This window comes from Mus caroli, unplaced genomic scaffold, assembly GCF_978045245.1.
Source record: "Mus caroli unplaced genomic scaffold, Mus_caroli_1 scaffold_1, whole genome shotgun sequence".
NCBI classification, from domain to species: domain Eukaryota; kingdom Metazoa; phylum Chordata; class Mammalia; order Rodentia; family Muridae; genus Mus; species Mus caroli.
Window position 1 is genome coordinate 104,101,379 of NW_028227256.1, and position 17,122 is coordinate 104,118,500.

The following is a 17,122-nucleotide window of genomic DNA, read 5'->3' on the forward strand; positions in this document are numbered from 1 at the left end:
CTTAGGTCCCAGCAATACCACTCCTGGGAGTATACTCAGAAGATGCTACAACATGCAATAAGGGCACATTCTCCACTGTGTTCATAGCAACCTTATTTATAATAGCCAGAAGCTGCAAAGAACTGTTGTCCTTCAACAGAGGAATGGATACAGAAAATGTGGTACATTTACTCAGCTCTCAAAAATAATGAATTCATGAAATTTTTACACAAATGGATGGAACTAGAAAATATCATTACCTGAGTGAGGTAAGCCAATCACAAAAGAGCACATATGGTATGCCCTCATTGATAATTGGAAATTAGCCCAGAAGCTCACCACAGACCAAATGAAGCTCAAGAAGAAGGAAGACCAAAGTATGGATACTTCAGTTTTTCTTAGAAGGAGGAACAAAATACCCATGGGAGGAGATAACAGAGACAAGTGTGGAGCAGAAACTGAAGGAGAGGCCATCCAGAGACTGCCCCACCTGGGGATCCATTTCATATACAGTCACCAAACCCAGACACTATTGTGGATGCCAACAAATGCTTGCTGAGAGGATCCTGATATAGTTGTCTCCTGAGGGGCTCTACCAGTGCCTGACAATAGAGTTGGATGCTCTCAGCCAACCATTGGATGAAGCACAGGGTCCCCAATGGAGGAACTAAAGAAAGGACCCAAGGAGTTGAAGGGCTTTGCACTCCCATAGGAAGAACAACAATATGAACTAACCAGTAGCCCCAGGGCTCCCTGGAACCAAACCACTAACCAAGGAGTACACATGGAGGGACCCATAGCTTCAGATGCATATGTAGCAGAGGATGGCCTTATTGGTCATCAATGGGAGGAGAGGCCCTTGGTTCTGTGAAGGTTCGATGCCCCTGTGTGGGGGGAATGCTAGGGCCAGGAAGCAGGAGTTGGTGGATTTGTGAGCAGGGGGAGGGTGCGGGGGTATAGGGGGTTTTCAGAGGGGCAACCAGGAAAGGGGATAACATTTGAAATGTAATTAAAGAAATTATCTAATAAAAAAAGAAAATATTAAAATCATGTTCTACAAACAAAGTTGCAATACGAAAGCCACAAGTCACATATAAAGGAAAAGCCATCAGATTAGATTTTTGAGTGGAAATTGAAAATCAGAAGAACCTGGTGCAATATACCCCAAGTTCTAAGAGATGATTACTGCAACCTAAACTACTGGTCCAAGAAAAAGTATATGCTATAGTAGAAGGAGAAAATTTACCATCACCATCACCACCTCCCGTAACCACCATAACCACCCACATCACCATCAGCACTACCACCACAACCATCACCCCTACAATCACATGACCCCTATAACCACCATCACTCCCACCACCACCATGACCTCCATCTCCACTATTACCACACTACCACCACAACCATCACCACTACCATTATCACAACTACCACAATAACTATCATCATTGCTACTACCATCACCACCATCATCACCATCACATACTTAATCAACACCATCACCAACATTATCACAACCCCCATGGCCACTATCATCACTGCCACCATCACCACAACAAAATGCTGAACAGAATACTGAAAGCCACAGTCTGAACTGAAGAGAGGATCAAGCACAAATAAGAGACTCCAGAGAGAGAGAAAAAATTGAAGTTAAATTTAATGAAAAAATAAACCACAATTAAGAACAAAAACTTGAGCCGGGCGTGGTGGTGCATGCCTTTAATCCCAGAACTCAGGAGGCAGAGGCAGGCAGATTTCTGAGTTCAAGGCCAGCCTGGTCTACAAAGTGAGTTTCAGGACAGCCATAGATATACAGAGAAACCCTGTCTCAAAAAACAAAAACAAAAACAAAACAAAAACAAAAAGAACAAAAACTATCATAAACTTATGTATGACTGCAATCATCTACACATACCATCTAATAATTACCCTATATCAATGGCATCAACTTTCCAATTAAAAGACATAAATTAGCTGAGAGAATTAATACACAAAATGCATCTACTTCATGTCTACCAGAAACATAGTTTAAAAGATAGTATTCTAAGAAAATGGAATCAGGAAACAAGTAGGGTTGTCTATTAACATCTGACAGACCACATGGTGAGATATAAAGAAAACCTTAACAGATAGAGAAAATTGAAATAATCCCATGTATCCAGTCTGATACTGTTCAATAAACCTTAGAATAAAAAACAAACAAACAAACAAAAATCCAAAAACTCTAGAGGGTGTACTAAAGCAAAGAAATTAAACAACTCATTGCCAAATGATGAAAGGGTCAAAGGACAAATCAAGAAAGCAATCAAAATGTTCCTGAGACAAGCAGAATATGGAAAGATATCTACAACCAAACCTCTGGGGCACATCCAAAATAGTTCTAAGATGGAAGTTTATAACCCTACATGTCTACATTAAAGTATCAGAAAGAGCACAAATACATATTGCAACTCAAGAATTTGGAAAATCAGGAACAAACTAAATAGAAATCCAGTCGATGATCAGAAATAATAAAAATTAGAGCAGGACTAGCAAAGAATCAATGGTCCTAAAAGCTGGTTCTTTGAGAAGAGAAACAACACGGACAGATCCTTAGCCAACTAACCAAAAGAAAGAGGGCTCCCAAATCAACAGAATCAGAAACAAGCAGGCAATCATCACATCTGACACCAAAGAAATTCAGAATGTTATAAGGAAATATTTTAAAATGTATACTCTATAAAATTGGAAAATATAAAGAAAATGGATAAATTTCTTGATTCATTCAAACTATCAGACTTAAACTTAGTTCAGCAAAGAAGAGACCAAAATAACATAAACAGACACAAACATAAAGGAAAAAGGAAATTGAACTGTTAATAAAAACCTTCCTACCTAAAAATCTCCAGGCTGAGTTAGTCACAGCAGAAGTCTACCAGAAACTCAGAGAACCATAAGCACAATAGTAGAAATAATAGCTAGATCAATAAGTCAAGAGAAAGAAATTAATGGGAAAGATAGAAGAAAAGAAATCAAATTATTCCTACATGCAGATGACATAGTATTATACAAAAGAAATCTAAATTTCATTATAAACTCTAAGCAACAATAACTTCAGTAAAATGACAATGTACAAAATCAACTTATAAAAATCAGTGCAATTTCTAAATACCACCAACAAACACACCAAGTAAGAGATTAAGGAATATGCTCATTGTAAAGAGCATGTATTAAAAGATAATAAATTATGTTGCAATGAAACTAACAAAGGAAGTGAAAGATCTCCACAATGAGAGCTTCAAGTCTCTGAGGAGATTGAGAAAGATACTAAAAAAATGCAAAGACATTCCATGTTCATGGACTGGTAGAATTGGTGTTGTAAAAATGACCACCCTACCAAAAGCAGTTTACAGACTTGAAAAGCACTCTGACAACAATGAGAGTAGAAGAAAGGAAGTATATTTACTGGTGACCATAAGCCAGGATCACTCCTGAAAGTCCTCTGTCTTCATTTCAGTTGGCATTCCCATTTCACATTCTAAAGTTACAAGGTGGGGTAAACAGGCAAGGGAAATTTCACAGAAGTGTATGTTGCAATCAGCAGGTTGTTTTAAAGGCATATATTATAGTTGACAAGCATGAGCTTTTGTGGTCAGTTTGTTAAGGGCAACACCCAATTGTAGTAGCTATTTTTCTATTCATTCTATTTCAAGTGGCAAGTGAAGTCATGCTTAGAAATGGGCAGTGTGCAAGCCACTGAATAAATCAATTAATCAGTATTTAATAATTGGGCTTTAAAAAATCTTATTCTACTTCATAGTCAATGAAATCCCAATAATAATACCCACAAATTCTTCAGAAAAATGGAGAAAAAACCCTAATTTGTATGTGTGGTGGTTTAAATATGCTTGGCTCAAGGAGTGGCACTATTAGGAGGCATGGCTTTTTTGGAGTAGGTGTGGCCTTGTTGGAGGAAATGTGTTGCTGTGAGTATGGGTAGTGAGACCCTCATCCTAACCATGTGTGATCCAGTCTTCTCCTAGCAGCCTTCAGATGAAGATATAGAACTCTCAGCTTCTATCGGAATATATCTTCCTGGATGGTACTATGATCCTGCCTTCATGATAATGGATCTCTGAAACTATAAGCAGCCCCAATTAAATGTTATCATTATAAGAGTTGCCTTGGTTACAGTGTCTGTTCACAGCAGTAAAACCCTAACTAGGACAGCATGGAATCCAAAAGACCACAGGTAGCTGAAGTAACCCTGAGCAAGATGAAGAACACTAGAGGGATTTCTATTTTCAACTTTGAGGTAAGTTAGAGCTACAGAAAAAAAAAATGGTACTGGTAGAAAGCAGGAATGTAGACCAATGGAATAAAATAGAAGACAAAAACATTAGCATTTGTAATTATAGTAATTTGAGAGTTTATAAAAAGGCAAAAACATACACTGAAATAAATGACAACGCCTTGGGCAAACAGTGCTTGGGAGAATGGATATCCACATACACACAAATGAGTTTAGACTCACTTGTATCACCTTACACAAACATCAGATCTAAGTATGACAAAGGCCTCAATTTGAAACCTGAAAAAGCAAAATGACTAGAAGAAAACATCCCTACAAGAGACAGGATAGGAAAGATCTTTCTGAACAGGAATAATGAGGATCAGCTTCAAGTGTGGAGGAGGGAGGGAGGTCAGCATAGAAGGACAAACAAGGGGCAAATACCAAAGTTGTTTGATGAGGCCTCATGGAATCATATTATTCTATATTTATACAGTGATATATATATATATATATGTATATATATATATACATATATATATGTATATATATATATATGTATGTATACACACACCTTAAAACAAGGTATTTGACCTGACAAAGCTCCCACACAAGAAACAGAGAGCAACAAAATTCCCAGAAATGAGCATAAAAACGCTCTTTGAATAGTTGATCAGGGTAGTTCAAATGACTCCCAAAACAATATAGATTTTTGATGTATCACATGCTTGTCTCCAAGGTGTTGAGGGAGGGCCCATATTCCTGAAGACATGGCCCATTTAGAAACAGGACTTAGTATCTTTAAGCTGAAACTGCCTCTTTCCAAACCTATACTGGAAACCACCTGGATTCTTATGAATGGGAGGATTCTGAGAGAGAGGCTGACATGGCCAATTGGCAGAACTGGGATGGATGCAATCTCATCTGACTGTGCAATAGATTTGGCCCTCACTTAGAAGTACTGAAGATCAACATTCAGGTGGTCTCCTAAAATTGTTTCCAAATATTTTCTTGCCTTGGCCTAACTCCCTCTTGATTTCCCGGATTTCAGCACCAATATGTCCTGCGCTTTTGTTTCTCGCCTGTGAAAAACATGCACAGAACACAAGACCTTTCCGTGGTTACACTTTATTCATAATCGCGAGGTAGAACAAAGAAGGCTCAGAAACGTGTGAGGCTTAAATACCCTTTGAAGTGACGTGTCTAAACTACGGCTGATAGCATCACCCACGGTCTCATACACCCCAGGGATTGGTTAATGCCCCAGGGGATGGACTTGTGTCTTGGGAAGTGGACTGGTGACCTTGGCGGGCTTTTGCTCCTGCACATGCGCACAATGGAGCTTTAGCGACATCTAGTGACGGCAAATGTTATCACGGCTTCCCACATTTCAAAGTTCTATATTCTTTCTTCTTCTCAAATAACCTTTGTATCTAATATCTTTCTCACCTAAATTTGACATCCTTGCTACCTATATATTACAAAAAACAAAGGAGTATTTGTTTGCATTCCTTTGAATCCTTGCTATCATCTAACACACAGTCTCAATGTTTTGTTTTCTCTGGTTTTTTGTTTCTTTTTCCTAGATTTTCAGGAACCATGTCTTATTGAGTATAAACCCTTTTAAAGTAATATTTTCATCTTTAGTATGCATCAAAGAATTCACAAATCTTCCAAACAACCAGCCTACCAAACAACCAATGACCATTTCTTATACCCACTACTCACCCCTTACCATTCAATTCACAATGTTTCTGTGTCATCCAACTTCTGAGAGTCTAGACTAAGCAACTCTTCTCAGTACTCTTTATACTTGACTTCTTGCTCAAGCATTTAATGGGATTTTTTCCTCCACAGTTCACCATAGAATTTTTGAAACTATGAGGTCACAGTCATTTTATAATGGTAGGAAGACATTTGTCTTCTAACATGCTATGATTTGTCCTGATGGTGCTGAGTTGGTGGGAAGAGCTATTAGCAATATAGTATGAAACAGAGATTTGGTTCCAAACGGGACCAATGGTCATGTATTTATCATGGCCACACATATAGTACATGAAGTGTCATTTTCCATTTGGCTTATAGCAGAGTATAAAAAATGTGAGCTATATTAATATTCAACTTAAATTTTTCATTTTTAATATTGGTTAGTTTCATGTCAAATTGATAGAGTCATTTGGAAGAGGAATTCACAAAAGTGGAAATGCTTCCATAGGATTGGCCTCTATGCAAATCTGTCAGGCATTTTCTAAACTCATGATTAATGTGAGAGGACCTAGCTCATTGTGGGTGGTATCACCCCTGGGCAGGTGGTTTTGGGATGGATTAGAAAATAGGCTGAGTAAGCCATGGGGAGAAGGCCAGGATGCATCACTTCTTCTTGGTTTCTGCTTCAGTTCCTACCTCCAGGATCCTGTCTTGAGTTCCTAACATAACTTGCTTCCACAATAGACTGAGATGTTAAGGGAAATAAACTCTTTCTCTCTGATTTATTTTTGGTGATGGGGTTTTATCACAGCAATAGAAACCCAGCTAAGACAGCACATATATGGCAGCAAGAGTATGACTTGCAGTTGTTGGTTCTTTCCTTCCATTGTGTGGTTCCCAGGATTGCAAGCAAATCAGAACTGGCTATAACTGACTCAATACTCTAAGCTGGGTACTCACTGGCTTCTGTTCATATTATGAGAATGCAGACAGCTATATGTCCACAAGAAAATGCCCAAAGTTGTGCAAGGAAGTCATAAGTGCTCTTCTATCCAACTTCCCTCATAGCAAAACACAAATAAGAAAAAACAAGTAACTAATCATTTGAGCTATCCAAAAAAATTCTTCACAGGAAAAATCTAGGAAACCTGGAGTTTAACTCCAGGTTCATCAGTGGATAAATGATATATATTTTGCAAAGGGAAGAAGTGATAATGATTCATTTAGCTTAAAATGCAGGAATGGATACTCAGACTAGAGATGAGGCTGTGAAGAGATTGTCCCATGACAAATATTTCCTGTGCCATGGTGGGGGCTGGGTTATCTTCTGGAACCTCAGGGGTCTCTTGAAGGATTTTCAAGCACCTGGGGAACATGAATGGATCTGCATTTTGAAGTGATAACCATAAATTGATCTTGAGTAAGTAAGTACAAGTAACAGCAAGCCCATTGGGATTGTTTGCAATGATTTAGACTAAGAGATTCTGAATTAATGAGGCAGATAGAAGGATGGATAAGAAGAGAATTTCCAGGAGCAGATAAAAAACATGCATTCCCAGGGTAGGTTATTGAAAAGGTAGGAGGAATTCAAAGGATTCAACCATTTCTGACTCAGGTGACAGGATTTAGTGTGAATATGATTCACACATTTGTTTATGAAATATTTGAGTCTTAATTCTTCAAGATGCACAAAAAATCTTAAATAGCTGGCATTACGAGAATAGAAAGTAGAGAGACAATTGTGTTAAGATACAAATTTGAGTATAATTCAGCTGAAAAAGATGTTGATATAAATGTTGAGGAAAAACTTACAGCAATTCTAAATCAAAGCCTATAGAGGGAAATAGATAGATAGATCTATAGATAGATGTAAAACAGGTGGTAGAAAGGGAAGAAGTAAGAGATCAACACAGTGGACCACAAGAGAAGAGTGCAATGAACAGCATACCATCACATCTTCATAGTTAAGGATCTTGAACTTATTCTGCATAATTCTCTTTTTCTAAGAATATAAATTGTAGTGGGAATTTAAGCAGAAAGGCTTACTATAAGTATATTTAAGATATAAAATATGTCATACTAATTTTAAGAAAGGGTATCATGCAGCCCAGAGCAGAATGAAATTTGCTGTACAGCCTAGCCTAACCTCAACCTCATAATCCTTCCTAGCCTCCTGAGTGTTGAGATTACATTTTGTGACACCATTCTAGATTAAAATAGTATAATAGTATTAGAATATCACAAACATCTTGTGCATGTATAAATTATATATTTTTATTACAAGGACTCATTTCTCCAAACCAAAGAAGTAGTGGTAAAGGAGGTGTTGACTTTGAATTTTGGACATCTTTTTTTATATTTTACTTAGTACAATGTCTGGCTAGATTAACATATTTTTGTGTGCATTCTGTATGCTATAGTATATTTCTTGACTGAAATACATGAAAAATTGCAGGGTTTACACTATCATATAGTGAGAAAATATAAGAACATATTCATAACCTTTTTAAGTACCTTTCATAGTTCATATTTTCTAGATCCAAAATATTTTTATGAGTAAATTTTCATCTCTTGTACATGTATGCTATATATTTGGTCCTTTTATACCCCTGTCTCATTCTCCCATTTCTTACTTCCCTCTCCTCCCCACTTTAATTTCTGTCCCCTACCCTCTCTCACTTCCCTTCCCTCACCCTCTCTCATTTACTTCCCCCACCCTCTCTCATTTTCCTCCCCTACCCTCTCTCATTTCCCTTCTCCCAGCCTTCCTCATTTCCCTCCACCACCCTCTCTCATTTTCCTCCCTGTACTGGCTGGTTTTGTGTCAACTTGACACCGGCTGGAGTTATCACAGAGAAAAGGGCTTAAGTTGGCGAAATACCTCCATGAGATCCAGTTGTAAGGCCTAATCTCAATTAGTGATCAAGGGGGGAGGTCTCCTTGTGGATGGTGCCATCTCTGGGCTGATAGTCTTGGTTCTATAAGAGTTGTTAACAAGCTGAGCAAGCCAGGGGAAACAAGCCAGTAAAGAACATCCACCCATGGCCTCTGTATCAGCTCCTACTTCCTGACCTGCTTGAATTCCAGTACTGACTTCCTTGGTGATGAACTGCAATGTGGAAGTATAAGCTGACTAAACCCTTTCCTCCTCAACTTGCTTCTTGGTCATGATGTTTTGTCCATAAATAGAAACCCTGACTAAGACACTCTGCCACCCTTTTTCATTTCCCCATCTTTTCTCATTTTCCTCCTTCCATTCTAATTTCCCTCCTTCACCCTCTCATTTCCTTCCCCCCACCTTCCCTCATTTCCCTTCCTCCATCCTCTTTCATTTCTCTCCTTTACCCTCTTTCATTTCCCCTTTCCCCACCCTCTCATTTCCTTCACCCACTTGTTAGCATTTCTTCTAGGCTCTGACCCACAGTTACCTGGCAAGAGCCAGATGTAGCTGACTCAGTATAAAAGGGGATGTTGTCACTTCCCCTCTCTCTTCCTCTCTTCCCTCTATGTTCCTTCTCTCCCTATTCCTCCCCCCTTCTCTGCACATGTTCATGGCTGGCCTCTACTCTTCTCCCTCCCCTGCCCTCCCTCTCTTTGCCTTTCTCTGGCTCTACCACCCTCAACTCCCCTACCAATGCTCTAAATAATATCTATTCTATACTCTATCTGTCATAATGCTAGTACCTCAGGGGGAAGGGATGCCTCAGCATGGACCTGAAGAGGCATTCCCTTTTTTCTTACTATACTGTGTCTCTAAAAACATATCCTGGTTCTTTCTGTCTTATAAAACACAACATTGGTGCTGAGACTCTCAGATTTAGAAACTCACAGGTTCCCATATCCCTCTGCCATATGGAATTACAGCCATCAGATCACAGATTGGTAAGTTTCTTGTTCCACTAGGTTGCAGGGCCCCTTCTCCCAAAAAGTTTTGGCCACTTCTTATGGGCTTAAGGGATGGACTTTTCCCTATGACTGTCTCTCCAGCTGATGCCCCAGTTTAGGACTTTCACCCAAGGTTGACTCCCTCCTTCTCCGAAGTAATTTTCTCTCACTGCTGAAGAAAAATCCCAAGCTTAGGTAAATCATTCTCCTGTGGGCCTAGAGCCCACTCAGCCACTAGGTTCCATGTGATGATCCAGTAAGTCTAGACCTAGCTGGATTTGTGGTTATTAATTTATTCTCAGTATGCTGGTTTGAATATTTTAATAATGCCCCGCCCCCAAAGGGAAGGTCTTTGCCACCGTGTCTCTACTGGTACACTTCTTGGTCTAATTCACGTGTTAAATTTGGCCCCTATACCCACCAAGCAATATCTCTACATGGCCACTTTATTGAGAGTTTAAAAATCAAACTTTTACAACTTTCTCACTAGTGATGTGGAGGCCATTCCCCTCTCCCCCCATTCCCTCACCCCTAGCTTTCCACTCCCAGTTCCCCACCCCTTGATTCTGCTGCCACTGTTGGCCATCTGTCCCTTCCTCTTTTGCTCTGGGTGGCTGCTGCCTGATTATCCTCACCTTTCTACATTCTCTCTTGCTCCCTGCCTGCCTGCACTTTTGGTGCTGCTACTACCCCTGCTGGCTCAACTCTGCCATTCAGCATTTTGTGGCATGAGCCAGCTCTCTTGCACCATCTTGAGAGCACTTGCTCTTCTGCCTGAGTAGTTGCTTGGAGACAGAGAACATTGATTCAGGTGCTGCTCTCTGTCCTGCCTCCCTTACCATTACTCTGCTCTGTGAATCCACTGGCATGCTTACTGCCACTGCCCACAGCCAAGACACACTTTGTAACCTTCACCCTGCACAGCTTACATTTGTCTGAATGTTTGTTTCTTCTATTGTTGTTACACGACTTCCCTCCAGGCAGAGCTGTAGCTTCAGTGCCAAGTAAAAAGTTAAAGATCATTGCCTTAAATCTACATTTAGCCTTGCTTATGCTACTGCTGTTAAGTTACAATGTACTCTCTTTGTTTGCTAGATAGTCTTGAACAAGTAATTAAACAAACTCAGGTTGTCTAATGCAGATATGCTTCATAGACACTGCTCTCAATCTTGTAAGAAATCTGCTAAATGTAATGTTAAATGTTTAAACTTATGACAGAAAGAGAACCCCAAATCCTGAGAGTTTATTCCCTAAGGTATCAGAGATATGGGCCTAGAGAAAAGATTCTACCTGCATTGTGGAATGATAACCACTGCTTTATTGCCTTGCCCATTGCTGGGGCTCAGCCTATACTGTGAACAAAAGATACCCAGGGAGTCAAATGTCTCATATTGCCTAAGTCAAGGTGGGTCATTTCTCAATTCTCACATGCACCTACTACACAGGAAAAAGCTTTTCATCTTCTGGGCCTGATGGCCAGACTCACTCTGCCCAAGTTACCATGGAGACCACGGGAACATGAAAACTGTTTAGGTAGTGGACTATAGAGCAACTTCTCTCATTTTAATTAATACATGACTCCTACATTATAATTTATTTTTCTCAGATTTCTGACTATATTGACTGCTATGCTTGGCAGCCAGAAAACAGACTCTCCTTACCTCAAGGTAATCTAGGACTATATTAGCTCATTAGTCATTTTGTTAACTACCGAAGGCTACCAGGTTTCTTATCACAGATAGGCAGGTTTGCCCTGCTCACATACTTCATGATAAAGAATACATAAGTTCATATATATGCTTTCACAGATATAACCTCCTGTTACATCTAAACTCAGTTTGCAGTGATTAAATGCTTCATATTTCTTCTTCTTGCTATGCCACTGTCCTAACATTAATCAGTATAGTTCTTATAATTTAGTCTAACTCTAATAAAACATTCCACTATAAAATCCAACTGTATAATCATAAGTTGAAATTTTAAGTTTCCTTTGGTTGCCTCTCAACTATAGACATAAGGTATTTCTCATGTTAAACTACCATATTCACAAGGTCAATATTTTGAATTTCCTTTGTCTTTTAAATGTAATATATTCAGTCTCCTAGACAGAAGGAAAAAGCCCCTCTTGGTCCTTCTGCTTCACCAAAAGGTTTTTGTCTTCCCTAAGCTCATCTGACTTTTCAAGTTGTTAACAAATTTATCTGTTTTTGTAAACATATAAGCTCCAGGAAACCCACTCAGATCTGCCTCTCATGGACCAAAGAGAACCCATCTGGTTAGGTACACCTGCCAATAAATAAAGTTACCGCTTGCTACCTATTCCAGAGGGTGGTATTCCTTTCTTGTGCCCTGGGATTAGGACTCTCCTTACTCCCCTACCACCAAGACCTAAGGGTTTCAAATGAACTTTCAAATATATAACTAAGAAAAAATTTTCTCCCAAATATACTTAACTTTATTCTCTATCCCTAATTGTGTGTGCATGTGTGTGTGTGTGTGTGTGTGTGTGTGTGTGTGTGTGTGTGTATATATATATATTTCAGTATCTTGTCAAGTCCAGGTGTTTGCTCAAATCTACATCCAGGACAACTCCAGAGAAGCAATCCACAGATGCTCTAATCTTCTCTAACAGACACAGACTCTTCAACTGGATCTGCTCCTTCCTTCTATCAACAGATGGTTCCACAGACCCTGGACTGCAAGGAAACAGCCAACTCTCCTAAGACTGGACTAATATCCCCATACCACATTTTCTTAGGTTTCCCAGAGACATGTCTCCCTAAAGTCAGCAGGAGGTAGCAAATGATCACTATGACCCTACTCTTGCTTCACCATCACCTCTTTCTAGTTTTTCCTTTTTAAAATTAAACCAAAATGGAGGAATGTTAGCATTTCTTCTAGGCTGTGCCCCACATTTATCTGGCAACAGTCAGGTATGGCTGACACAGTATAAAGGGGGCTGTTTACCCACTCATCTCTGTTCCTCTCTTCCTCTCTGCCTTCTCTGGCCTTCTCTCCCAATTGCCCTTTCAACTTTCCTGGCTGGCCTCTACTCTTCTCCCTCCTCTTGCCCCTCTGTGTGTGTGCATGTGTGTGTGTGTGTTTCTCTGTCTCTACTCCCTCAACCCCCCTTTCCATGACCTAAATAAACTCTATTCTATACTGTATCTGTCATATGGCTGGTACCTCATGGGGAAGGGATGCCTCAGCATGGGCTCTGCAAAGCATCCCTTCTCCTTCATCATACTGCACCTCTACCAAATATGTCCTTGGTTCTTTCTTTCTTTTTTAATAAAACACCACGTTCTTTCAGTTCCCTTCCCCATCCTCTCCATTTCCCTTCCCCCACTTTCTATTTCCCTCCCTCACCCTTTCTCAATTCCCTTCACCCTCTTTTATTCCCCCTCATTTCCCTCCCTCCTCTGTCAGTCACAAATATTCCCTCTATTTATTCATTTTGTTTTTACTTAGCATTCCAGAGCTTTTAATCAAATTCATGTGTGTGATCCTGAGTTTGTTGGAACTGAGTATATTAGCTGCCAGAGTATCAGGAGTATGTGACCGACTCCAGTAGTGCCTTAACCCTTCATAACTAACTCTTACTGCTTCATTAAAACTCAAATTTATGTAACCAAGTAACTGCATAAAACTCCAGTTCCTACTGGGACAACATGCTCAGAATGTTTGATTAGGAAAATAACTTAGTTATACTGAAGAGAAGCTTTAAAAAGCAAAATGATTTCAGAATAGCTTCTAAATAATAATGATTAATAAGGATGATTCTTATAACACAGCAATATACAATCAATAATCGTTTATAAACATGGGTCTGCAGTCCCTCCTTCAATTTCACTATCCAATACACAACCTCACAGAATATCTTCCTTCTTTTTAACACTGTAAATATTTTAAACGAAAAGACCATAATTCAAAATTGTCTGCAGAAGGTTTTTGGTTGGACACAGGCATTGCTGAAAATAAAGAGCATCCTTTCCAGAAAGGAAATGGAGAGGAAGTGGATCTGGGGAAGAGGGAAGGGGGGAGCTAGTATGAGTGGAGAAAGGGGAAACTGTGTTTGGGTTTTATTGTATAAGAGAATAATCGAGAGAGAGAGAGAGGGAGGGAGGGAGGGAGGGAAGGAGAGAGAGAGAGAATGAATTATCTATTTTTCAATAAGAAAGAAAAGAAAATACAGGTACCTGTACCAAGGCAGAGCAATCCTGTGGACATAGTGTGATGGAGCCCTGGATTCTGCCCTTTAACCAACATTTGATCTAGCCCCCAGTAAGCTTCTTTCCTCCTTTCTGTGAGGAAGTGAGTAGTCGAGTCTCTGTGAAAACTGGATCTTTTCAAACTCCCACATCTATGAGCTGAAACCCTTCCTTTTCTATAAAGTAAGTGAAGAGAATGTGCTAAGACTCCTCCAGAAACTTCTGGCAATTGAGGCAATCTAGTCTGGGAACCATGCAGCCAGCCCCGGTGGCTCTGATTCACGATGATCTCCATCTCTTTCAGGTAATTACTGTTAATTAACTGTTTTGGACACTTACATTGTGTTGTGTTGGTTTGCTTTTGTAAACTTAACATAACCTGGAGTCGTCTGGGAAACAGGAACTTCAATTGATGAATTTTTATGTAAGGTTGATGAATTTTTATGTAGGCGACTCTGCAGGGGGCATTTTCTTAATTAATTTTTGATGTTGGAGGGCCCAGCATATGGTGGTACTACCTTTGAACAGATGGTCCTGGGCTTAGCAAGTATTAGGGAGCAAGCCAGTAAACAGAATTCCTCCATGGCGTTTGCTTCAGTTCCTGCCTCCTGGAACTGCCTTGGGCTCTTTTCCTGACTTCATGACTAAATGTAAGTGAAAATGTAAGCCATTTCATACTCAAATGGTTTTTGCTCATAGTACTTATCACAGAAACAGAAAGGCTATAACACAGTGCCAATGATTGTGTTCTGTGAAGAGGATGAGTAAAACAAGACTGATTCTACGTCTGTGTGGTTCAACCTTCCCTTTGGCAATATCTATGCAGGAAATAGCCATGAAATAAAGGGGAACTAAGGAACTTGAGAGACAAAGACATCAGATGTGCTTAGATTTACCAGAAGTGTCAGTGTTCTTCTGTGAAGCTGTTTGGGAGCCTGGAACTTTTGAAATATAATCCCAGCACATTAGTGCCCTGTGCTGTTTATTCTCCAAGAGCAAGCTCTAATTATTTTGAGACTCTTTGTTCTCTAATACACTGAGTAAACAGGATCTTCAAGGGCTGTCATGTCAGCTCTATTTACTATGCTATGTAAACAGAAGAAGTAATTCTAGTTTGTTCCTTTACTATGTAATGATCAACCTGGAAACAGAGCAGTTTTCTGATATTGCACACATGAGAGAATTATGGTTTGTAAACTCTTGCTTGACTGCTCAGCATTTCATGTCCTACAGAGTCCAACTGATTCTGTAAAGGGTGGGAACCAGTGCCTTCACTCTTCCAGTGCATGGTCTCTGTTCTTTGGACCTCAGATATGAAATGAGCAGCAAGCAGAAATGTGATTACAGAATAGCTTTGAAGGGAGAACAAAAAATACAGATGAGTGAAACCTGTGTGTAACTGCTCTCTGATGAGTTTCCTGAACTTCAGCCCAGGCATGCAGACAGCTTCAGGCCTCAGTGAAGGGTTACAATGATCCAGAAAACTGTGTGATCCACTTGCTTTCATTCACCCCTGAAAAAAAACTGAGGCCAGTGGCATTTTCCCAAGTGAGCTCAGGAAATAAGCCTAGTAGTCTTCTCTGCCATAGCTCACTGAGTGACACATTTGCACTCTCCAGAACCCACAGGGGCCTAATGTCTGAAGGGTCTTCTTCTCTTTCCTTTTTGTCTTGAGGGTTCTCTTAGTTTGTGCTTGTCCCCGTCTTCTCCACATGCCATTCATCCTTTAACCTTTAACCCCCAATACAGATTCTATGGTTTTATATTTATATTATTTCTTTGGGGGTTGTTTAGAGATGTTTTGCTTCCTCACAATTTTGACCTCAAGTACCCTGTTCTGTAACTTTTTATTTTTAAGTGGACATGTTAAAGGCTTTATATTTATCTTTCTAAATAACAGCATACACTACTCTCTCTCTCTCTCACATATGTGTGCGTGTGTGTGATTTATTATGACACTGACAAGGATATCATATTCTATCTGACCCAAACATTCCCAACATCCCTACATCAAGACTTTGTGTATATCAACCTCAAATAATAGAAACACACAAACACTCACCATTTACTCTGATGACTATCCCTTTGTACACAGATTAAGCTTTTCTTTGAAATGCTCAGCTCTGTTTCTCTATCCCACTAACATAAATGTTATGGACACAACTATTAAGGAGCCTGGGAAAGATCATGGCACTGGGATAGCATGGGGAGGTGATGGTTCTCAAGATAAATTTCTCAAATTGACAAATATAGAAAGGAACTCACCCCTAGTAAGTAACTAGAACTTTCTAAAACTGAGGGTTTTGTCTGTCAGAAGAGGGGTGTAGTGGAGCTCCAGAGGAAGGACAAAGATGCCACATTTGGGCAGCCTGTATGCTCCCTTTGAATATAGATCCAGCATCATGTGGCTGTGGCCAAGATATTGGCAACTAGGCAGCTGAACAAGAAATGACATTTCCTAAGATGGATACTCCAGGGTCTCTAGGTGACAAGTGCTTGTTAGCACAAGGTGCTTTCCTTGAGCAGCAGCCATTGGACTCCTGTGTGAGAAAGTATGTAGCTGTCAGTATAATTAGTGCAGGCACTGTAACAGAAACCTGAATTACAGTTTGATATTCAAAATGCTCTCTGATTCTTAAGTAATAAGAGTTTCTTTACTACTATCTTTGTTTATTTTTTTAATGCCAGCATCAAGAGCCATCTAGAACTTTCCCAAGCGAGGATCTGGAGAACCTGCATGGAGGAAGGTCAAGGTAGCCTAGTTGAGTTCAGCTCAGCAGCACCTACATGGTCACTAAGGAGCTCCCTGGTCCTCTTTTCCATCTTTCTCTTGCTGTCCCTCCTCCCCTCCCTTGTTTCTTGATTCTATGCCTGCCATGGGGTGTTTTCCTAGGGTGTGATAGAGATAAGAAAGTTGACTAACACATGCTGTTTAGTAAGCAATTCTCAAACTGAATGGCCTAACAGTAGTGGCCATTTTGTTTGCCTTGGAGTGGGAATTTGAACATGGCACAGTGGGGCTGCCTTGTTCTGCTTTTAGTGGTTGCTGCTGCTGTCAGACACTCCA